Source organism: Podarcis liolepis, assembly GCF_965112155.1.
Source record: "Podarcis liolepis genome assembly, chromosome: 6".
NCBI classification, from domain to species: domain Eukaryota; kingdom Metazoa; phylum Chordata; class Lepidosauria; order Squamata; family Lacertidae; genus Podarcis; species Podarcis liolepis.
The window spans coordinates 27830722-27855682 of record NC_139559.1 but is presented as its reverse complement, the minus strand read 5'-3'; the positions used below and the strand labels follow the sequence as shown (position 1 = coordinate 27855682).

Here is a 24961-nt window from a genome sequence, read left to right as displayed (position 1 = left end):
GGTTTTTCACATAGTGTTTAGTCATCCTGCTCAGGTTGCAAAGGCCAACAAGTCCTGAGTGAGGCTTTTCTGTGTGTCTGAAAGGATGGCAGGTGCGAGATCACTCTTGCAACAATGCTCCAAAAATGAGAGGAACCACCAAAGGCCATCATCCAGCCCCCCACCCACTTCCTGCCATGTAGCTACTAAAAGCACAGGAGATCCTTTCCAGACTAGGCACTGACAGAATTCTATATTTTTGATGTAGCCAAAAGCAGAAACCTGGGGGCTTCAAAGGAGTGCAGCCTTGGAAGAGGCCATCTCCTCACAGATGCACCTTCAGGTGCTTACAACACAGCAGTGGCCCCAGCTCGGCCCCAGCACTACTTTACAGCTTTACATGTAGCATCATGCTCAATCTAGGCTTTTCAAGGGAACACTTCATAAAGGGAAGAGCAGTGCCCTAATTATGGAAGAAAATGTAGAAGTTCTTTACTAGAACCCATAAACCTCACACCTGGACTCCTCCTGCTTTTAGCCAAATCATGCCCCCCTTTAGCCTCCTAAAAGCAGTAGCAAAGTGGGCAGGGGAGAGAAACAAAACCCTCCCCCCCCATCCTGCAAGTTTGGGAGGGCAACTAGAAATAGGGGAAAGGGCGTAGCTCAATGGAAGACAATCTGTTTTGCCTGCAGAAGGTCCCAGGTTTGATCCCCAGCATCTCCAAGTAGGGCTGGAAGAGACTTCCTGCCAGAAATCCTGGAGAACCTCTGTCAGTCAGTGTAGACAATACTCAGCTAGATGGAGCAATGGCCTGGTGCAGTCTAAGGGAGATTTCTACACTCCTAGCTCTCAGAGTGTTTCCTGTACTGTCATTTCCAGAACACAGCATATTATGCTCGGAGCCATTGGGAGCAGAGACAGCCTCTAGCATACCCTTCTAAAGAACCTGAAAACCTGAATGCAAGAAACAGAAAACCAGCCCAGCCTTTATTGCTGCAAGGGCTTGAGGAGCTGCATTGCACAGACTCAAGGTTACCATGGTACGGGGGGCAACTCAAGAACTCAAGCCCAGATGTGTACAACTGTTTAGTCGAGGAGGCAGGCTGGCCTGAAAAGAAACAACGAGGCTAAGAAGCCTCCGGAGAAAGCCTACGTTACAAAAAAATGAGAGAGAGAAAGAGAGAGGGAGACTCTAGTAGTCCCCTTCCCTAAAACCTCCCCCCCCCCCGGCAGCTGAGCCGGTCCTACCTTTGAAAGGCTCCCCATCTCTGCTGCGCTGCTGCTCTCCACTGGGCTGCTGCTGTGTGCACAACACACTCCTTTCCGCAGAGCAACCTCTTCTAACTTTAACACCCCCACACATTGATTGATGCATACTGCAGTCACTGCAAACCTCACAGTCCACAGCTGGGGGGTGGGGAGGAAGAGAAGAGTCTGGGATCCCCTCCCACATCGCCAGGCCAGAGCCTCAGTGACGGCGCTGCCTCTCTCCGTGTTTCTCCCCCCCCCTGCCTCCCCCCCCATGGGATTTCCCTCTTTTAACACAAATCTAGCAGATGGCTTTAGACTAATAGCAGAAATGCTTGTTAGGCACCCAGCGGTGTTCACTGAGCCGCCGCCTCTTCCCTCTGCGCCCCCGCCACTGCCTTCCGTCTCCCTTAGCTGTAAACATCTGGCTGATTTCAGGGAACAAATCGCTGCTTGCTATCCTCCTGGTATCACACCTTGCTGCTGCAAAAAGCAAAGAGGGGAAAGGAGCCAGAACGTTCCTTTTCTAGGCTTCAAATGGTTCCACATGCCTCCACTGGTTTCAAGTCTTCACACTCATATTAATTACCTTGACCAAATTAATAAAACAATTTTTGGATGTCAGAGCCATACATCTCAGATGCTGCCATTACATTTTGCCCAGATATATACTGGAACTAGAAGCCAAACAAAATGGCTATTCAATCGCTACCACCCGTGGAATGGCACCAAGGCAAGGGAGGACATTTTGGAAGCAAGGGAGACAACATGCAATGGAGGGACAGCTGTTGAAAATGGCCTTTGCTGCGACAGACTATTATGCCATAAATTAGGCGAAAAGAACCCTTTTTAGCCTGGGGGACATGAATTGCCATCCTGAGATGATTTGGGCATGGGGAGTTGGAATTGTAAAAAGTGAAATTAGAGGAAAATGAAATGGAGAAAAGTACTTAACAGTGGTAATTCACAAATCAATTTTTTTAATGGCACATACATCCTGGCATTGGTAAGCCAATTAACGCATGTAATGTACTACAAATTATTTGTCTTGGTTCAGTCCACAAGTGACAGTACTGAAACTCTTGATGTTTTGTAATTCATCAGTTCTGAATTTTAGTTGTGTGATCTATCCTGTCATGCTTCACTGCCTCTTAAAAGTTGTTCGGACCATGTTTGGTGGTCTTTATTTCATGATCTTCCAATGTGCTGCATAATTCCAAGACACTGAAGGTTTAAGAAAAACATATTTTTGCTGGTAGAACAGCAGCAATAAATGGCAAGAATGTTCAGCAGTAATGTCATTACGGGGAATGGTGTGGTTAAAGGAGCACATCAACTGTAATTCTCAGCAAGCACCATTAGTTCATCTATACTGTAGTAGCTGACAGAGAATTTCAAAGCACTTGCTAAAAGAGAGATCTAGTTCACATGGGATTTTGAAGAAGTATTATGCTCACAGATAAAGAAATCCCAAAATATTATATTCCTTGTAGTCAACATGAGCGCTCAAAATAGTGGAGGCTTGGAAACAGGGCTATCTTGTAGCTTAGCCAATTTTACCTCTGCCCTAATAATAAGCAGACTTGACTACTCCTAGACAAGGTGCTGCCCTTGGAAATTACACTGAGACTTCAACTGATGGGAGCTGACCTCCCAGATGAATTGTTGTTGCTTAGCAAGAGAGGGAGAGATGAGGTGGCAGTGGGAAAGTGTCAATTCACTGGCTGAACTAATCTGGTGCTCCTGCTGGTGTATTTGCACCATGGCACCCGCTCTGCTGCTCTTCCTCTGCCCCTGCAAGTAAGTAGCAGTGATTGACCAATTGGGAGGTTGGGTAAACACCTCCACTGTACAATGCTGTCTGCCACTGCTTCAGGGGGAGGCAACAGGCAGAATGTGCATGTATCATATATAATTAAGACAGGGAGATGTGTGTGTGCATGTGTTACACACACTGCAGTAAATAAGTAAAGAAAAAGAAAAAAGCTTCCATTGTAGAAATCAACTTCTGCCAGTCAACTGATCTTTCCAGCAGATGTGCCTTCCATCTGTTCATTACCAGGCAAAACACAAGAAAGAGGCTCTGCCCTCTCACTCTGCTGCCCCACCAAATATTACCTGGGTGCCCTTTCAACATTCAATTAGCTAGACAGTTACGAAGTAGCAAAGAATACGAGTGGCCATTAGGCAGTCCCCTCAAATAAGTCACATGTGACATTGCTGCAAACACCGTGGCTTGTAAGTAACCCCATAAACATGACAATGAGGCTATTCTTCCATTACCAAGTAGTTATTAGTACATAAATAACGACTCCTTTAGTGGGGCGGCATGAGAATGTGCTGAGAACTCAATGCAATACAGAACATCCAAGAACAGCAGGATGGGACTGAGATTTGCTCCCCATTTGTTTAGTCCGACTTCAGGCATCCCCCATCCCACCTGACACAATTATCATAGCTGTCAAGTGTCCCTTATTTGAAGGGACAGTCCCTTATTCCAGCGCCATGTCCTGCTGCTGTCCCTTATTGATAGATGTCCCTTAAATGTCCCTTAAATGATGTCCCTTAAATTTCAAAGGAAGCAGCTCCTCTCCCTCCCTCCCTGCCGCCCAGGGAGGAGGGAGGCTCCAACTGTGTTGCTTAGCCAACACTGGGTGTTGCTCACCCAATAAGAAGTCTAAGAATGACTGGGGGGTGGAGCTTGCATGCCTTGTGTGTGGCTAGTTAATGCAAGCTGAGGAGGTTTTTGAATGCTGGGTGCCATTTTGTTGCACGTGCTGCTGCAAACTTTGCAGTGCAAAGCCAGGCGGGGGAGCCATCTTAAGTTGAGGCTGCATAGGCCTTGTGGTGCATGTGATTCAGATTCTATTCAGTTGAACCTCTGGTTTCAAAGTTGGTTGGACAGTGTTCTCAAAGCTATCAGCATGAGTTTGACCAGACTGCAGGAGGACAGGAAGACTGGAGTGCCTGGAACAGGTGAGGCTGCAGGTCCCTTATTTTGGCTGCTGGTCCCTTATTTTCAAATCTGTAAGTTGACAGCTATGAATTATGATTGTGCAAGGAACTGAGGGGCACAGCTGGGCTTCCTGGTCCTGCTCCCTCTGTCACATCCTCATCACCTGATCCATGCACCTCTCATGTCTTGCAAGAACAACTTGCAGTGAGGAACTCGCAAGTTTGTAGGCTCCCTGTAGAATTTTTAACCCAGATCCTCCACCAATAGCTTGCCAGTTAGAGTTAGCCAAGTTAGCTGCTATCTTCAACCATGTCACACACACAAAGAGATCTGAGTGTGGGTTCCTACCGCAGGTAAGATAAAATACACCATTCATTGACCTAATGGATACATCTCTTAATATTTAAAAGAGTCAACTTCCCCCAGGATTAATTGTAATAGTACTAAGGGTCAACAAAAAGTGCAGAGTTATACACTGACCAACCTTTTATTTTTGCACAGTCAGTTGAATGGCTGCTTTGTGAAGGACTTGGCAATATGGCTATATGACACAGGGGAAAACAACAGTGATTGTGCAAGTTGCTACTAAAAGCTTTTACCTGAAGAATACTGTGAGAAGCTCATTACCCTTGAGGTTTCTTTCAAGGGTAGGAAACCACACTTTTTAGCCACTGAGAATAAAGCAGGAAGCACAGATCTATGCACTGCTTTACTGACTATGTTTTGGTCAGTTTCTTCAACCAAGGAGGCACCCAGACGTATCTAAGCAAGAGGAGTTTATTTAAGCTGCCCATACCAAACTGCAGACGTTTAGTACCCTGGAGCGCAACAAGTCACCTGAAAAATTCACTCAGGACAGCACTACGGATATCACCGGAAACTCAGCCAGCTGAAAATCTGATCCATCCTTGGTTGTATCAGTGATGCAGTCATGGGTCTTTATGATTTGGATCCCACATGAGTAAAGTCACATCCACACCATACATGTAAAGAACTCTAACACAGTTCTAAATCATAGATTTTTCCAAAGAATCCTGGGAATTATGGTTTGTTAAGGGTCTCCTAACAACTATCAAGACCCTTAACAAACTACTGATCCCAAGATTCTTTGGAGGAAGCCATGACTGTTAAAAGTGGTATAAGAGTGCTTTAAGTGTAGGGTATTACTGTGAACTCTAATCAACCAGACGGGACTGCGCCAAATCCAACTGCTATGCCAAATAGGGGTGGGCAATATCTGGTTTTCAACATCACAATACATCACCAGCTAAATATCAAGATATCACAATATATCACAATATATATCTGCACCAGCAGAGGGCCTTGCTAGGCCTCCTCGCGAAGACAGAGTGTCCCACCATACCTCCCCACAGCAGCAGAGGGCTTTGCCATGCCTTCTCCTGGTGGCAGAGGGTCTTGATGTACCTCCTGGCAGGAGACAAGGTGCCTGCAAATTATCTGCAAAGTATCTGTAAAGTACAGTGGTACCTCGCAAGACGAATGCCTCGCAAGACAAAAAACTCGCTAGACGAAAGGTTTTTCCGTTTTCGATTTGCCTCGCAAGACGAATTTCCCTATGGGCTTGTTTCGCAAGACGAAAACGTCTCGCGACTTTGTTTTCTTTGTCTAAAAACAAAGACATGTTTTGTTTATAAAGTTAATTTATTTTCCCTTCAATTTTTGAACTGCTCTTTACAGTATGTGTGACTTTAAAGAGCAGTTAATAAACTGTTGTTGTACCAAATTTGGCTTTGTTTGGACTTTTTTTGACCATAGGAACGCATTAATTGATTTTCAATGCATTCCTATGGGATTTCGTGATTCGCAAGACGAAAAATTCGCTAGACGACAAAACTTGCGGAACGAATTAATTTCGTCTTGCGGGGCACCACTGGACCTAACCCCTGAGAAACTGTTAAGTCTCCACATTTGTTCACCGGTATATTGCCTTGTTGAAACACTTATCATTATGTTATTTCAATACTGGTATGGCGATTTATCTCACAGCCCTAAGGCCAAAGAGCAGAAATAATGGCAACAGAATGGGCATGGATGGCCATCTTGCTTGTTCATGTGGGATGCTGTCCCTGCCACCAATTAGAGCTGCATCGCTAAACCAACCATGGAAGAAGCTACCACAAAGGACATCATCATCGTCCCTCCTCCTCATGAGTTCACTAATCTTATTGAAACTCTGTTTGATTTCCCCAAAGCTCCTTGAAAATCTTTAGGCACATGATCTGATGGCTGGCCTGCTTAAAACAATTTACCATTTGTGTATGTACCTAGTTATGATGCACTGGGGGACTTCTGGCCCTCTAGATGGTGTTGGACTGGCTGGTAGCATGGCCAATGACCAATGTGAGTTGGAATCCAACAAAATATGGAGGGCTACCTTCCTCACTCCTGACTTAGAGTCTACCAAGCCATGAAATCTTCCTTCCAGTGCTTTTGTCATGAGATTTGTTGCAACCGTTTATATTATATAAAGTCTAAGTCAGGGTCCATAACTAAGTTTGTAGATACAAAACTGAAAATGCCTATAAATATTTCACAGCTATTACTCATCGCCTACAGATGCTGCACAGATATAGACACACACAATAAAATGAATGGTGTAGTCATCAGAAACTACACATCACTGACCAACTCTTAGAAATATTAACAGCATGAGGATGGAAGTTAAAAATAGTCCTGGACAGAAAGATTTGTGTGAAGAGGAAATTATTTAAAATTATAGAAGGGAAGCAAAAAAAAAATTACTCATTTCTTGCCTGCATGGACTTGAGAGCCCATACAAATTTGCACAGCATATTAATTTCTACAAACCGATCTATAAGTGTGTTTAAGTGTTTGATAAGAACAACAAAAATATATGCATACTATGTAAAACAAAATCTGTATCCCACATGTAGTGCATGATTAATCTACCCCCCTGGAAAAGGAAATGAATTTCCATCAGCAGAATCTCTCTCTTTCTCCCCAGCAGAATTTTGCATCCCTGTTTCCAGAACAGCTTAGCAAAATGGCTACATATTTTGCATTGATTTTCCTACATGAGGTTTCTATGAGCTCCGCTCACTAATTCAGTGCAGAACGAACTAGAGAGGGTAAGGCAGAAACAATCCCTTGCGAGGCTTGCTTTGTGGTCAGAAGTGACTGTGTTCCCTGGGCACAAAGAGAGCCATTCAATGTGTTGCTAGTAAAGCTCTGGTGTTCATTATTGCCTTGTGGCTAGGGTTGTGCTGAGTAGAGACACTGTTCATTTATACCGCACGCATAATGCTGACAGTGGACAAGTTTCATTCTTGCAGATGAGATGCTGCACGTTGCAGTTTGGGATGCTGCCAGGAGATTATGTCTGACAGCTTTATATTTACATCAAGACATTAATCCCAAAGGATCTACAGATTCATATACATAGCAGAAATAACATCACGGAGTATTGAAATGAAGCCACTGCTGTCATTGCTCAAACAAGGAAAAGCAAAGAGTAATGTATTCTGCTAAATTCACCAAGATGCTGCAATGTCAGAACAAGCAAGTTCTGCAGTAAAATGTTGTAGTGCTCCTGTTCAGGGGTCCAGCCAGCCTGCCATATTCTCTGTAGGAATACAGTGGTACCTCGGGTTACAGACGCTTCAGGTTACATACGCTTCAGGTTACAGACTCCGCAAACCCAGAAATAGTACCTCGGGTTAAGAACTTTGCTTCAGGGTGAGAACAGAAATCATGCTCCGGCAGCGCAGCGGCAGCGGGAGGCCCCATTAGCTAAAGTGGTGCTTTAGGTTAAGAACAGTTTCAGGTTAAGAACGGACCTCTGGAACGAATTAAGTACTTAACCCGAGGTACCACTGTACTCCATTTCATCCCCACACCTTCCATCAGTCAGCCACCATTCTAGGGCTACAACATGCCCAGTCTCCTTGGTCTGTTTAGGGCAGGGGTCGGCAACCTTTTTCAGTCATGGGCTGGTCCACCGTCCCTCACACCATGTGGTGGGCCAGACTATATTTTTGGGGGGGTGAGGGAAATGAACCAATTCCTATGCCCCACAAGTAACCAAGAGATGCATTTTAAATAAAAGGACACATTCAATTCATGTAAAAACACACTGATTCCTGGACTGTCCATGGGCTGGATTGAGAAGGCAATTGGGCCACATCTGGCCCACGGGCCTTAGGTTGTCTACCCCTGGTTTATGGATTCCACAAACACACACTGTACCTCCTTGTGGATTTTTTCTCCGAAACATATTTTGTACTTCTGCAGACCTTGGGGCTCATCCAAGCCTGTTTATATTTCATTCTTGCTTATGGGTTGTGTCAGTTTGGCTACATAAATGTCAACACTTGGGGAATGAGACGGCTATTAGTATACAGGCTGCTATCTTTTACTAAACAAGCATAGAATTTGGTCAAGAGTAAGTGAAGAATTTAATGTTTCATGGACTTCTTCATCAGAACCACTAAATATCTATGGACCACATGTTTACATACGTCTAACCCCAACCCAGCAAAAGATATAAAAGTACTTCTATATCTTAATTATTGAAATGAGCAATTTAAGCTGTACTTAAATCTCTCCAATAAGACAACACTTAATTTTGTTTGAATAAAACACTTGGTGTCTTCTGTTCCTTGGGGTCAATAGCCTGATCAATAGGGATCAATAGAGATGTTGCATGGAAGATGGAGCAAGCTTGTATTTTCTTGCTCTGGAGGGTAGAAGCTGAACCAATGGCTTCAGGTTACAAGAAATGAGATTTCAACTAAACATCAGGAAAAACTTTCTGACAGCAAAAGCTGTTCCACAGTGAAACAGACTCCCTCTGGAGGTTGTGGGCTCTCCTTCCTTGGAGGTTTTGAAGAAGTAGCAGAGGAGGAGGAGGAGGAGGAGTTTGGATTTGATATCACTACCCGAAGGAGTCTCAAAGTGGCTAACAATCTCCTTTTCCCTTCCTCCCCCCCCCCCCACAACAAACACTCTGTGAGGTGAGTGGGGCTGAGAGACTTCAGAGAAGTGTGACTAGCCCAAGGTCACCCAGCAGCCGCATGCGGAGGAGCGGGGACGCGAACCCTGTTCACCAGATTACGAGTCCACCGCTCTTAACCACTACACCACACTGGCAGAGGTTAGATGGCCATCTGCCATGAATCCTTTAGTTGAGATTCCTGCATTGCAGGGGGTTCAACTAGATGACTCTTCCAACTCTTTGATTCTATTGTTTTATGAGATCATCAAGCAGAACATTCACAGAACATAGAAAGCTGCCATATACTGAGTCTGACCATTGGTCCGTCTAGCTCAGTTTCATCAACATTGACTAGAAGTGGTTTCTCCCTACCTGGAGATGCCAGGGATAGAAACTGGGACCTCCTGCATTCAAAGGAAATGCTCTGCTAATGAGCTACAGCCCCTTTCTCAGAGAACTATTGATGCAAATCCTTTAAACGTTCTAAATGGGATTCAGCAAGGATGGTGGGAGCACAAATCGTGTTTAGATGAAATCAACCGGCATACTTTGAAATGGGATTATTAGCTTTATTGAATTAGTTCAATGAAATGAAAGGTCTCAGGGAGATACTGATCTGCGAAAAAGAAAAGAACGCATCACCTTAATTCGGTCCAGTTCTAACTACTTCTGAAACTCAGCTAAATGGATGTGAAGCCATTTACTTTCATAACTTTGATGACACAGATAACAAACCTGGCACTCTTTAAAGTACTAGATCGATGTGATTCTTAATTTATACATATGGAAGTCACATGGCAAGTGGACTGAAATGGTCACTGCTACCCAGACGACAGTATAAATACTGGCCACAATCCACTGCACCATTAGACACACTTAAGTCCCATTGATAGGAGCATGGCTTAAATATGCCTAACTCAAGAGGCAAATGGCCACTGCACAGTCAGTCAAGTCTGGGCTGTTATACCCCAGGAGCATACTAAGAACTGAACAGCTCAAGGAAGCATGGAACTGCTGTCCCAATGCAAGTCAAGCTGTGCGGCATGACCAGGCGAGCAAGTCAGATTAATCACTCCCAGGATGCTTTTTTTTTACTTTGCCCTTTCTTCAATCAAAGAAAATCTCCCTCTTTGCCTTACTTGCACAGTTCTGCCTCCCCTCCAAGAGCACTGTGGGAATGATTCATCTCAACGCTGGCAGGTGCTGCTTCACTCACCGCATTAGCAATCAAGAAAGTGTCAGTCACAATCTAGAAAAGGAGAGCTGCTGGTATTATGGAAAGGAATTCCTGGGTGCTGCCCTCAGGGCTGCCACCAAAAACAGTCTTCGTTGGTTTCTGAACTTTATTCATTTAAAACACGTGTTAGCCACCCAATCAACAAGACTGAAATTGAACTAAAAATATTTCTCAAAAAATCAATCAACCAATCCCATTTCCTGCCTAAACAAGCCAGCAGAAATAATCTGTTCCTAGAGCAATAAATAAATAAATGTGGTTCTAAAAGGACTTTGGTGCCAATAGGATCTTCATTGGTGTGACCATTTCTTAACCAGGGTGACACCTCCAAAAGGGCCTCTCTTTAGTAATCTGTCTCACCTCTATAGGTACTGAAATCTGAACTGCTGAAGTTCAGCTATAATTTAGTTATTAAATTTGCCCCTGGTTTCTTTAAATTAAAGGGCAACAGGGGCAAGTGAGGTGGACAGCTGTCCTTTCTTATCCCAGAAAGCCCAGCATTTCTTCCAGCAATGTCTGCCTGGGTATCATCTTTTGAGATTTGTCCAATATTGGAAAGTGTCCAGTAGGTGGTAGTTTTGTCTTTAACTTAACAAGCCTGTTCATCACTCAAGCAGCAGATCATTGGGGAGAGGGGCAGCAAGACTGCTTGTGTCTCTCCACCTTTCTTGTTCCACATTCCGCACCTCAGCTGCAAAGTGGTACCCATCCCTCATCCCCCGCACTGCTCCAGCTCCAGGTGGGAGAAAGGCAGGCACCAGGCAAATACCGAGTCTTCTAAGGTCACGCGTGCACTTTGTGATGCCACACAGGTGCATCTGTGCTTAATGCCTTTGCTAATAGCTTAAACACATAAAACTCTATTGAGATTGGCAGCAGAAGCAGGGAGATGCCTGGAAGTTAGGTGAAAGGTGGCTTTTGCTATAACAAAAGCTAGGTCTGCCTCCGTGCCCCTTCTCGGATATCCACTCTTTTGATGCAAATCAGTGCTAAGTTCCTATTACCTGTGATCTAATACATCAGCACTAGAGTTTGTGTAAGGCTTTTCACGCAGGCTGTCGGCTTAATTGAAAAGTTCAGCTTTGACATGTGTGCAAATTGTGAATTGCAGCATTTTATATCCCCAAATATTAGGTCCCTCTCATACTTGCAGCCGGCTGTAAATCTATTTTTGTGTTTGTTTTTACTCTACTGGTGCTCTTAATATATCCAATTTGGTGAAGTCGTTTTGTATTTTCTATCTACTTTGAATGTTGATACATTGCTGGAATTTTATAATACTTGCAGGCAGAATGTTCAGGGTTGTTAGTTTCCTTGAGTACCTTTGCAACTGTTTCTGATTTTGCATCTACGCATATAAATTGGCATATATGAGCTTTATGCAAATTTGTGTCTTCTTTTGTTCTATTTTTTGGTGATGCATATCTTGTATTTTGGTGAAGTGTAAGTGGCACCCTGGGGAAAGTTTTAAGAAGCAACAACTCTGTTCATTAAGCAGAGAAAATACAGTGCTAAAAATGTGGTTGCCAAGACAAGCACCTTCCATTTCAGGAGTGAAGGTCCTGTGGCCCTGCAGGTGCTGTCAAGACTGTGACTCCCACTGAGCCCAGCCAGCATGTTCACTGGTCAGGTATGATGGGAGCTGGCACCCAGAGATATCTGGAGGACCACAATCCATTTTAACACTCTTTAAGTCAGACTTGCACAATGTGTGACCCCTCCAAGCAGGAAAAAACCCACTATCCATATTTTCTTCTCTTCCAACTACTGGCAACAACCACCAGTTGGCCTCAGTGGAACAGTTCGGCTGGTTAGAGCATGGTGCTGATAACACAAAAGTCACAGGCTCAATCCCCATGGGACAACTGCATATTCCAGCTTTGCAGGGGGTTGGGCTAGATGACCCTCAGGGTCCCTTCCAACTCCACAGTTCTATGATACTACCACCTGCACCCCTAATTCTGCAGTCCCTGGAAAGTGGCATAAACAAGGAGGTTCACAGAGCACATGCTGTGCCACCATATATGGTTAGCGAGTGGAATTTGGCTTAGCGGGTTGCAAGTGGTGCAGAAATACTCTTGATGCAGCAAGCAAAACCTGTTGCACTTTAAGGCCTTTTTACAGAGCTGTCAAAGCCTCACAGCAGTTTTCGAAATCCAAGTGCTTGTCAATTTATTGTCAAAATAAAGATTACACTATTGAATTACAAGTGAGGTTTTGGTGATACTTCTGATTATGTATTATATTAATATTTTCTCTCAAGTGAGCCCTGACAGAATGCATTTAGTACTTGGAAATTTTTCTTTTTCAAAAGCACTGCCTGAGACCCAGAGGCATGTAGTTTATTCACAGCACTGCCATCTGTCACAGGGGGTGGGGGGGACTTCAATTAAAATTCAAACTCTTGCACTCTAAATGCAAGGAAAAACCTGGGTAAGTTCTAACAATGCATGGTAAGTTAAGAGTCTTTTTTTAAAAAGTCCCTTCTGTCCTGTTAGATAAGATTACAAAGTCAATGGGGCCTCCCTTACTCTGCCTCCAAGCAATTTCTAGAGATGCCTTCACTTGGTTGAACTGAGCATTCAGGTATCGATAGCTGTCCTTCCAGTGCCAGCCCAAGACATTTTGCTGCATAAAGCAGAACCCCAATCCCTCACTCCCCACCCCTACACCCAGCTAAGGCAATAATAATAATAAAGTCTTGCTGCACCGTTCAGGCACCAGGCCTGCCTTCATCTATTCCACCCTGCCTCTTGGTACCACCCAAAGCAGTTGGCTTCCTTTGCTGCATGGTATGTGCCTGTCTAAAGAAGAACACCAGAAGCAGGGGAGATTCTCCACAGCAGTTGGGGAGAACCTCCAATCCACACAAGCCTATTTAAGCCTGACAGGGGTCCTAATTTAGTTCCAAGGCCATTTCCCCCAAGCCATGCCCACCTGCCCTAAACACCTGAAGATGTGGAGCAGGTAAAAAGACATGGATGGCTCCCTACTGAAAATGGGGTTAGCAGGGATCACCAATCGGCTGATTGTTGGCACTTGCAAAGCCCTGTACTTTTGCCCAGGTGGTTTTATTTCAAACAAAGGAAAATGTGTCACCTGACGTGGTGATGTTAGGTGACCGACAGGTGGGTGGCTCTGCCAACCTATCAAAATTGACCATGGACAGGTTGGATGACCTATGTGAGCATGCAGGGGAGGGGGGAAGGGATGGTAAATAGCCACAAGCGTCTTGAAATATACAGGCATGTTATTAAATTATCATATGCAAACATGGCATGAGCAAACTGTAAAAGTGAATTATATAAAGGTGTGGGTGGGTGTTAAAAAAAACCAAGAACCACAAAACACCCCCCCCCCAAAAAAAAGAGAAACCTGGTCATTTTAAAACCAGCTGGGTTGCAAGACCATATATATATGCAAGACCATATATATATATAACACCAGGAGACCCTGTTAGCTCCCAAATATATTACTCAGGAGCAAATCAGATAAATCCGAACTTTGATAGCATGCCTTTGGGGTTGAAGGAAATCAATCCTTCTCCTTGAAACTTCACATTGGCAGTAGATTGTGAGAAAAGGATATAGCAGGCCTAACAAGATGGGCGTGTGTGGAAATAACCTGAAGCTAAATATATAATAACATAAAAAGAAGAAGAAAATAATATGGAAGAGATCACCAGCTGCAGGAGAAAGCAGTGCAACCTGCACAGAACTAATGGGGCAAAATAGAACCAGAAAATCTGCAAGAGCAAGCATATAGGAAATGGTGTACTCTGGGAATGTGGGGAAAGAGGCCAGATGGAGAAGAGAGATGTCAAGGTCACTCTGGAGCACATTAGGGGGTAGGAAGGCTAGGCTTGTTTACTAATGGCTCTAATTACAAAACCAGCATCCAAAGAGGATAACAGCAGCAGTAGCTGAGTCAGGCTGCTCCCAATGACTAGGCAATCTACTAGACCCATCACAAACAAGCTGTCTGGGAAGAAATACGTTCCGACAGATGCAATTTTTTTCCTTCTTTCTCAGGCCAGAGCTGTCTGACCTCTTGACGGCTGCTGAGCGTCAGAAGGCTCAGGGGAGAATTGGTATTTTCCAAACAGAAAGAAGCAAACGCTTGTCTGTTATTTGGTGCATTATCCTCTGTCAAACTTGGGAGTGATCATTACAGGCTCCTTCTTGCTTAGAGTCAACTCCTGTGTCCCCAAATGGGTGCCGATGAGATGAGCCAAGTTGGGCCGGGTGTCAGCGTAGCTGGTTGCTGATGCCTGCGAGACACCAAAAGGAACCAAGGCAGACTCAGTGGGCTGTGGTTGTTTGTGCAGCTGGGAAGCAAGAGAGCAAAATGTATTATGGAAAACAGGAGGTGGGAAATTAGCCTGGTTCAGTTGTCAGAATATTTGACTAGAAGCCCAAAATTCTGGATCTGTTTCCTTTAGGGCTTTAGCCACGCCTGGTGCTTGTGGGCATTTGCACCCTGATTGGTTGCTGGGATAATTCAGCAAGTCTCCTGGGAAATCCAGACAGGTTTCAGAGCAGAAATCCCAGCCTCTCAGGTGGTGTGGCTGCTGGTTCAATGCTTCCAGGCTGCTCTTACCATCTGATTGTTGCCTGGAGTATTGTTTGGTATTGGCTTGGTTCTACAGAGCTCAAGTTCTACCAAGACTGAGATGATTTGCTGTGGGCTCCATTCCTAGGGCTACTTCCAACCCACAGCTCTGGGGGGAAAGTCCCGCCAGCATGCCCCTGATGCCGTGTGCTCTGCTGGCCTTTGAACAGAATCGTTCCCGGCTTCCCCATCTGTGAAACAGAGATAGCAGCGTCCTGCCTCCTGGAGCTGTCTGGAGGGCGAACACAATATAGATGGCAAAGAATCTTGCAAATTCAGATTCAAAGCACTCCATAAAAAAAGGACAGAGAACAGTAGCAGCAATTATCATGCTAACCACGCACATCATCTGCCTTCCAAAAGGCCTACAGATTTGCTTCGTACAAAGGCAATCTGTTGCCTTAGCAAGGTCTCCTGGTAAGCAGACTCTGTTCTACCACCCAGATCAGGTTGGCAAAACCTTGTGCCATGCTAGGCTGTCAGAAAATCAAGCCTGTTCTTCAGATGCCATTAACGTGAGGCAGCCACAGTCGGTCCTTGCGGTCGGGATGTATTAGTATACATATTAGTATACCAAGAAGTACTTCTGACATTGCCCAGCAGTAGGGCTCCGCTCACCCACATTCCAAACAAATGTCACACTTAACTGGATTGGTTCATCTCCATGGGATCTTTGGGCAAGGATACATGGATTCTCTCTCCTCAGCCATCATATTAAATGCAGGCATTGAAATGCTGCTAACCATGAAATCTCTCTGATTTTATCCTTGAATGGCCCTCTCTCAAATTAGTGCTGCTGTCCAATGAGAGACCCCACATGGAATGTACTAGCGGGTTAAGGAATGGAGCGACTTCAGAACTCGCCTCGACTAAGAGCAGCTCCACAGGAGGCGACGCCCACACAAGAAGCGTTCTTTTCACACCGCTGGAAATGAACACGCAAGCTTCCCTGGCTATGCCGATATGATTGAAGGGCAAAATAAATTTTGCTGTGTCCTTGCAATTGGTAACCTATGCAGGAGCCCGTCATTTGTATTCTCTGTGGCAACCGGCAGCGCTTTTGGATGACTCAGAAGCTCTGTAGCAAAGGCGGCAGCTCCCTCCTGGCCTAATCGGAACACATCGCAATATCAAAATTCTTGGGAGAAGCCTTGGCTGAAATAGAATATTTCAGTTTACATTTAAAATCCTGTAGTCAGAGCTCCCTAGACCCCAGCAGGGGCAGGCTTCAATCAACCGACTGCAGACTACCTACATCGCTGTCGGGCCTGAACCGACAATTTAAAGGACTCTGCCACTCTTCAATGGGAAGTACATGAAAACCTAAATGTAATCAGTTCCAGTGTAATCTTTCCAACTTTGGGATACTTTGGATAATATTACATCCTGGTGTCCTGCTCTTTCTCTCCTCCCCCCCCCAACCTAAGCTCAGGAATATAGCCAAGATTTCTGGGCATTGCTGATGCTTCTGGGATCCCTCTGTGCATGTCACCTGTAGTGCTTAGCAATGTCAGGATCTCCCAATCCATCCTGACTTCCTCCTTTATGATTATGACATTTCCTCTTTCTAGTACAGAAAGCGGGGGAAGGGGGGGAATCAGGGCTGCATGAGATTTCTCTGCACCAACAGGAGAGATTCATGGATGCATCTCAGCACAATGGCTTAATTTCTCAAGTACACTTTAGCCCTCTAATGGCACACCACTGTGGCATTCATTTTCAGAGTCACTAGGTTGACTCATTTAATTGGACAGTATCACAAGCCCTTTCCACATGTTAATTCCGTGAAGGGACCTCTGGGGATTTTGAGGGTCAGTGGGGCAATGCAACTGGCCTGCCCCAGCTCTTCCCCTGATGCCAACACATTGGAGCATGGATGTCTACAGCAAGGAAGCCCACGTGTGTAGATCTCTGCATGTGCACGCTTTCCCACTCAATGCACAGACACGTAGCACAGCCAGGAAAGCTATGCAATAGTAGGGGCGGGAGCAGTACTGAAGCCCTGCAATGCATGGAGTTTGATTAATGCATGAAGGGAGCTACAGTCATAAGGAAGCACTTGAGATGCTTAATGTGGCTCCTCATCAGTGCTCTGCCAAATTTCTGGGGTGTTTTGCATATGGCTGACCTGCATAAACTTGGGACTCGCCCAGCAAAATGCAACCCACAAGCTATGCATATCAACCTCCAAAGTGCTAAATCAGGAGTGTTCTACAGATGTCGTTGGACTACAGCTCCCACTATCCCTCACCAGTGGCCTCTGGGCAAGACAAATCTGTCCAGGATTGCAAAAAGAGAGAGAGAGAGTTATCAAGCACCTGGCAGGACACTAGATTGCTAGTGGGGTGCATTTGGCTTCACTGGATCTAAATGGTGTAGGTCAAGTGTGCAGATAGATGTGACCTTGCTGAATGAGAGACCCCACTTAGAAACTGAAGTGAGGTTTGCAGCGGGCTTGGCCTAAATAGGACTGCAGAAATTGGGCCAGAGCTTTAAGAAAATGTTTTTACAAATGGAAAAAGAAGAGAGAAAGGGTGTTTGTTTCCTTGGCGCTACTTTTGCTACTGCCCTGTGTAAGTCTGTATGTTGTGGATGGAACTGTATTACATCTAGGAGGGTGCTAAGAATCCAAAACTGAGATCCTACCAGAGGGGGAGTTACCAAAATGGGAGGGGGGGAGGAAAAAGCTCTGTTGCTTTAAAGTCTGGCCTGGAGCCAGCCTTAATATGTAACCACGGTAGCTATGATTCAGTGGCTTTTCCCAGCATTCTTCTGTTTGGGCTGCCTGGAGCAAAATGATCGAAAATGCTTGAGCAAACATACAGTGCTATACAAACCAACTAGGAAGAAAACAAACACACACACACACACACACACACACACACACACACAGAGAGAGAGAGAGAGAGAGAGAGAGAACATTGATGTGTTGGGGGTTTTTCCCCCCTAAAGCAGAAAATTATGCCCATTATGATAGCATGCGAAGTCTCAAATTCATCTCTGTTTTTGGAACCTTGATTCCATAATCATTTGATATTTAGCCGAGAGAGAAGGAGTGGAATGCCTGTTGCAGATATGCAGGTCCTTCCTACCCCAGGCATCTTGACCCTCTCTCCCACCAGGCTTTGTGCTTTCCGGAGCACAGCTGGCCAACAAACCATTTCACAGGTGTGCACCTCACCCTTCTGGTTTGGCAGACAGCCCAGTGCTTCCTATCACCAGGGGTGCAACAGTCCTACTGCCTGCCTTTGGATCCATCTGCTGGTACACTTTACGCTAAAAACACAGCGCTAAAAAAGAGCAGATGCGGCAAGGTAAAGAAAGAGAAGCCAGGGCAATGAAACATAAATCACAATCTCTTTCCTCTTCCAAATCTTAGGTTCTCACCCTCCCTCTCCTGCCCCCTCCCCAAATTTTTTTGAAACTAGACAGTGTATGCCCTGGGTCTGGTCTATTCCATATCCACACATTTAAACCAATGTGAGGTTACTTTAAAGTTTTTAAAAACACTAAAAAGTGATGCAAAACAACAGCCTTTCAGACAGTGAAGTAGGCCTAGTTCACATATCATGCTAAACCAAACTACGACTTGCTGTAGCTCCAAGAAGAGGTTGCGGCTGCTTTGTCCCTCCCTGGTCATTCTGCTGCTCTGCTGAGTTAAGGCAGGGTTTCACTTAGTATATAATCTGACGCCAAGAGCATGAATTTGCTTCCTCCACGACGAGCTGTAGCCAACAGCTCATGGTTTGTCAAAATCATGGATTAACACAGCACAGCAGCAGAATGCCTGGGAAGAACAAAGCAGCTTCAAACTCCTCTCTGGACTCTCATGTGGTTGTACCAAGCCATAGTTTGGCTTAATGTGATGTGCAAACCAATCTGTAGTCTAGATTTTCTGTTAAAAAGTAAGAAAGTAAAAAGGCAGTTTAAGAGAAAAGGGTATGCATGGAAACAACTACCGTATTTTTTGCTCTATAAGACTCACTTTTTCCCTCCTAAAAAGTAAGAGGAAATGTGTGTGCATCTTATGGAGCGAATGCAGGCTGCGCAGATAACACAGAAGTCAGAACAGCAAGAGGGATTGCTGCTTTCACTGCGCAGCGATCCGTCTTGTTGTTCTGGCTTCTGAGACTCAGAAAAAAAATAATCTTGTTTTCCTCCTCCAAAAACTAGGTGCGTCTTGTGGTCTGGTGCGTCTTATAGAGCGAAAAATACGGGTAATTTGTGGCAATATTTCTGTCTCTTAAGCAACCCTGATGTCAGGAAGAAGAGATTTTTGTTACTGATTTACTCTCATACTTTTTCCCTTTTCATTTTTGTATAGGAAACACCACTGCTTTTCTATTTTAACATGGGGGGGGAATTGAGGGACAATCAGTAAGGAAATGCTCCTTTTGCCCCCTCCAGTAGCAGAAATTGGCACTGGGGCAATGAAGAGAGGCTACTGACGGGGCAATGAAGAGGCTATCCATCACTAATCCCCAGCCCACACTCATTAAGAAGCAATAATCCAGGCTAAATCTAGAAGGGAGGATATTTTAATTAATGTTCCAGGGCAGCTTCTTTTTATATCATAAAATTGTTGCTTTATTGCAGCTTAATGGCTATGACAAATTTATCGTTAGGCATTTTGACGTCTGTTATTTTTTTTCAGTGGAAAGGCAAAACATACATTGTGCTAATGCGTAAATAAGTACATTTTGCTGAAGGGCAAGCTAGCTTTATAGCAGGATATTGGACAACAGAAAATGGCAGTGTGTTGCGCTCCACCACAACCCAGCTGGTGTGGAACCTCTGTTTTAATTCCACTTCCAGCTAAATGCTGAAAAGCACTGCCTCAGTGCTAAAAAAAAAGCACCATTAAGGAAGAAACCCTTGCCAAGTACCAAGTTAAGATTAAAACATGGGGGCTCGCTTTCTTCCACTGTTTGGATAGTTCATTGTTTCTGAAGAAATGGGAGAACCTCCCTGATCTCAGCTGTGTAGAGCCCAGCATTCTTCAGCTTATTGAAATTCCAATGGCCCTCCCTGCTTTGCCAAGTTATTTGTCTTCTAGCTGTTTCCCATTGCATGCATATGTCTATGACTGTGCATGGGTGTATGGATGAATGCGTAGCGTGGGTCTCTGTGGTTATCAGTACTCACCTGCTGCAGAAACAGCAAACAACAAAAGGCCCCAACAAATGGTAAGGAAATGATATGAACACACAGCATAGCTACCCAAGCCAGTTTCTCTCTTTCTCTCTCACGCAGTAGGAAATGCAGGGCTCCACCATTTCCCCTGGCTCCGATGAAGAAGCAATTGCCATGTAGCTAGTTGGCATGGACCAAACTGGGCTACTGCTGCAAATGTGTTCTGTTCCACCTCCTACAGATTGAAAGCAGAACTTCTCTCGCTTTTCATTAAGTCTGAATTGGCCGCTGCTCCCCTCTCCTTGCAACAAAGCCCAAATTTGCATGCAGTCCAGGAACAGAGAATCTGGGAACCAAGGCAAATACTATCGCCGCAAGCCTAGAAACAAAAATGTCATTGCCCAATATTTTGAGACTGTTTAGTCAAGTCAGCTCTGCTTCCCCTCTTCTTTGCAGCTTAAGCCCTCTGACAATAGCAGGGTAAAGTATCATCTGCACAGAGATAAAAGTTTCTTTTTTCTATACCAGTAATACTGAGCCGGCTTTTATATATTTTCAAAGGCGGCGGGGGGGGGGGATCCAATAGCTCTTGATGCAATCTGGAATCTATTCTGCACCTAGTGCAGGGCTAAACTAGACATTGGTGTATGCTTTTAAAAAAATCAAAAAAATCCAGGGGATGATAATTATCAGAATCACAGCTGGCAAGCAGGGGAAAGTTTTAATGTTTAACTATTTCTTCTCCCTGATGTAGTTCTGACCAAAAAAAAAATCACTCATTCATAGCTGCTACTTGGAAGCTTTCCTAACAATATAAATAGCAGCCTCAGAAAAGCGGTTTTCATCAGGGCTGCAAGCCTAGGAGGAAATGTTTAAACTCCCCTCCCTGCCTGCTGTGATCTCAGTAATTATTACACTCCCCAACAGCTGCACATTCTTGCATTTTAAGAACGTGCACATTAAATGCAGAGACATATTTAATGTCATATCTGGCTTGGCCTGACAGATGGCCATCCAACCTCTGTTTAAAAATCTCCAATGAAGGAGAGCTCATCACCTTCCGAGGAAGCCTGTTCCACTGCCACACAGCTCTTACCATCAGAAAGTTCCTAATTAACTGGATTTTACATCGGGAAAGGAACTAAAGTCAACTGCTTATGGGTCATTTATGCTCCAATGGTAGAGCACTTAGCTTTAGCCCTAAGTGGGTAAACATACCAAGTGGCGATTGCCAGAGGAAGTGCCATCTCACAGTCAAGCAGCTCACCATTGCCTTCATCCTTATACATTTCAAATCAATTTAAAAATACAGAGGTGGTGGGAGGTTTATAATGGCCTGCCCACATGTTGAGACTCTCTGAGGTGGCCTTTATGGTATAGGAAGCTACTGTGGCCTATGTAGCTCAGTATTGTCCCCAATGAGTGCTGTTATTTCAGGCAGGGGGCATTCCCAGCCCTACCATGAAAGGCTGTAGATTGAACCCGGGACTGTCTGCGTGCAACACATTTGCTCAAGAATTATTTGTTCACCCAGACATTCAATGCTTGTTAATTCCGAGCTATAGTCACAACTCACCTGCCAACTGTGAGTGAAACTCTGAGGGGTTTTGTTGTGGTTATGCTATTTTAATCTGCTGTTTTATTGTGCCTGTGTATTTTATAGCTGCAAATTCCCATTAATGATGAAGGGTGGTATAGAAATATTTTAAAATAAAACAAACCACCATGCTGTTCCTCAGTCCTGCTGTCACATGAATGTGCCCTGCCCCCAAATCACTAATAATGCAAAAGCAAAACAAAAGAACCACCCTATAAACTGAGTGTTACATTCACAATATGCCTAATCAAAAGCAGTGGGCCTTACTCCCAAATAGGTTATGTGCACAACTGTAGCCTAAAGCAGGCAGCTCTGATTTCGAACACACAAAAAGCCAATCACAGAATTTGAGTTTGTTCGGCATAGAACATTAACAGCCCAGACACAATCTCCTCTCTCATTGCCTGTTTTCTCACACAGTGAGATGGAAACAAGGGTCTCAACAACTCCCAGGAGAGGGATTGTAGGGGAAAGATTAGACCAGGAATCGTCAATACAAAGCTCTCAAAATGTTGTTGGACTCAACTCATATCAGCTCTAGCCAGCATGTCCAATGGAAGCTGGAGTCCAACACATTTGGAGGGCACTAAGTTGGCTATCTTTGCTTTACAACCCTCCTCCTGCCTATTACATCTCATCAACGAAATTGCAGCTAGGCATTTGCAGTCACGAATTGGCAATCAAAGTGTAGTTCAAAGCCACTTTGCAGTACACATTTTGGTTCTTCCACTGTGGCTTTGGTCCTTTGTCCTGTACTTGGACAAAAATCCACAGCCTACATGGGCATCTGCCTTTATTCCTTTGGATTAGTATAAGAACCAACATGATGCTCAGCACAGAAGTATAAAAAAAAATTAATGAGGTGCTGTGACAGAGCAGTCAGATGCAAATAAAAGCCAGGGAAGAAATCAAAAGCCATTGCTCCCACAGCTCCCGCAACTCTTCTCTCCATCACAACTGCAGCACTCTGAATTGGTGCAGAGACCATTACAGCAAGGAAATGGTGTTGAATTATGTTTGCTGTGGGAAGCGCTACAACTTGGAAATGCCCATGCTTCAATTACTTCAGTTGCTCAGCATCCTGCATAACTACCTACTTGCTATAGTAGAATAGCACATTGGCAATGTTAGTTGGGCACTGATGGAGGTCCAGAATTCATTTAATGGGTTGTTGGCCAGATGCCACCCATTCATATAAACAGAAAATAACTAAGTAAATGAAGTCCTACTCCCCTGTCCTGCGGTTGGTGTTCATTTATTTTGGTGTTGAGTTTATTGGCAATGCAGTAATCTGACTAACTAGGGGGATTAAATTCCAGAGGGGTGGGGAATGGCTGCAAGGGGGGGATCCTACAAGTGGGTCTCCCTACCACCACCCTACACACATTTTGTCATGTACTAAAGTTCTCACCCTGGGCCAGCAGGGGGATACTGTAGATAGTTCAGGTCCACATATGCAAATAAGGGATCGAAAGTTCAGTGATTGGATAGTTACAGAAAATGGTTACTGTTGCGTTCTAGTGGAGCTCTATATAAGCAGGCTGGCTGAACCCTTCAGTTCAGTTCTGTTCTGGCCTGTGAATAAACAATAGCTGTTTGAAGAATCGCTGTGTCGTCTGATATGTTCACCCACAACTTAACACTTTTCTAGTCTGCTTGGGAACCGCAGTGATAGAAGACAATCACTTAGAATGCATTGTCTTGTCTTAGTTTACAGAAAGGCAAGATCAGAAAATGGTGCTCACCTATGACATCACAGACTCAAACCTGTTAAAAACTAGGGAGCACCAGGGGAACATCAGAAGCAAAACACAGAAGAGGGTTCTGTGTTAATATAACTAATTATATTAAGAACACTTGAGATTAACTTGGCAGCCTTGTTAGGCTAACCTAAGTCAAAATACCACCTCACATCCATGTGTGTGGCCAAAGTTCCATCATTACCAGGAGCAAAGCTATAGCTATGTGGTCTCCCAACCTTACTGAATCAACTAACCTACTACTTGGCAGTGGGAAAAATACCAGAATACAATACAATAATACTTTACTGCCATGTACAACTTGGAGCCAAAGACAGAATGGGCAACTACATGCAGAAACCACAGGACTCTTTACTTGCTTGAATGGACATGCAAAGCTGTTCAAGACTAATGAGCTAACAGTTCATTAACACGTGTTGTATGCGTTTTTGGAGAGCTATGCATTTGTAACATGTCAGCAGTTTCCTGCAGCCCGGACATCTGCTTCTCATCATTCACAAATGAGGCCGTTAGACATATGACCCTGCAGTATGCACTATGTACCCACAACACTTCCTGCAAAAAGGATGGTCCACAGCTTGCCTTATATGGACACAAAGAAAATGAGGCTTAAAACTTGCACAAAATTATCCAGGGTTAAAAAAACCCCATTGAACCTAATAAGACTTAGAAGTAAGTCTCATTACTTATAGGGTTGCACTGTAAGAATCCTAAGCAGTGTCAGGATGAGAAAGATTTGTTCAAAAATCATTTCACTGGTGAATTCCAGAATGAACTCCAGAATGACAATGTGTGAAGATGCACATATGGGAGTGAGAGGCCAATTGCAATGTAAGTCTTTTCCCACAAAGGAATCTAGAGGGAAGCATTTGCTTAACAACAACAACAACAACAACAACAACAATAATAATAATAATAATAATAATAATAATAATATCTAGAATTCTCATGAGACAAGTTTCTCACGTGTGTTCCTTTCCTGCAGAATTCACACCTACAGTACAGTGGTGCCTCGCAAGACGAAAAGAATCCGTTCTGTGATTCTCTTCGTCTAGCGGTTTTTTCGTCTTGCGAAGCAAGCACATTGACGGATTAGCGGATTAGCGCTATTAGCAGCTTTTAGCGGCTTATCTGCTGATCGGATCAGCTGATAAGCGGCTTAGCGGCTTAGAAAAAGGGGGGGAGGGGGGAAAAACCAGCAGGAACTCGCAAGACATTGTCGTCTTGCAAAGCAAGCCCATAGGAAATTCATTTTGCAAAGCACCTCCAAAACGGAAAACTCTTTCATTTAGCGAGTTTTCCGTCTTGCGAGGCATTCGTCTTGCGGGGCACCACTGTATTTCACATTCTGGCATAACATTTCTGAGTGGCATTTGTCTGTGGAGGGTGAGCATGGAGGTAGCCTGAGTGTGGAAATTGCAGGCCTGAAATAATTTGTGGAGCACTGGGTACAGCAGTTTAAAC

General features: G+C 44.4%; 3 protein-coding genes across 15 annotated transcripts in view; all 3 read right to left on the bottom strand.

Annotated features, from left to right (window-relative positions):
* The window catches only part of LOC310709034 (uncharacterized protein), a 431701-nt gene that overhangs the window by 36879 nt on the left and 369861 nt on the right, over positions 1 to 24961 (bottom strand). The window lies entirely within an intron of this gene.
* Positions 1 to 24961, bottom strand: part of LOC310709079 (tigger transposable element-derived protein 1-like) — an 877074-nt gene that overhangs the window by 758314 nt on the left and 93799 nt on the right. The gene's annotated exons all lie outside the window — the stretch shown is intronic.
* Positions 1 to 24961, bottom strand: part of EPB41L1 (erythrocyte membrane protein band 4.1 like 1) — a 183734-nt gene that overhangs the window by 101453 nt on the left and 57320 nt on the right. The window contains exon 1 of one of the 13 annotated variants that reach the window (XM_083507868.1): positions 1229 to 1465. The exons of 9 other annotated variants lie outside the window; for them this stretch is intronic. The gene's annotated coding sequence lies outside the window, so the exon portion shown is untranslated. Of the gene's footprint in view, positions 1 to 1228; positions 1466 to 24961 lie in introns of those variants that run through there. 3 more of the 13 variants (XM_083507871.1, XM_083507875.1, XM_083507864.1) reach the window with 3 other exon arrangements.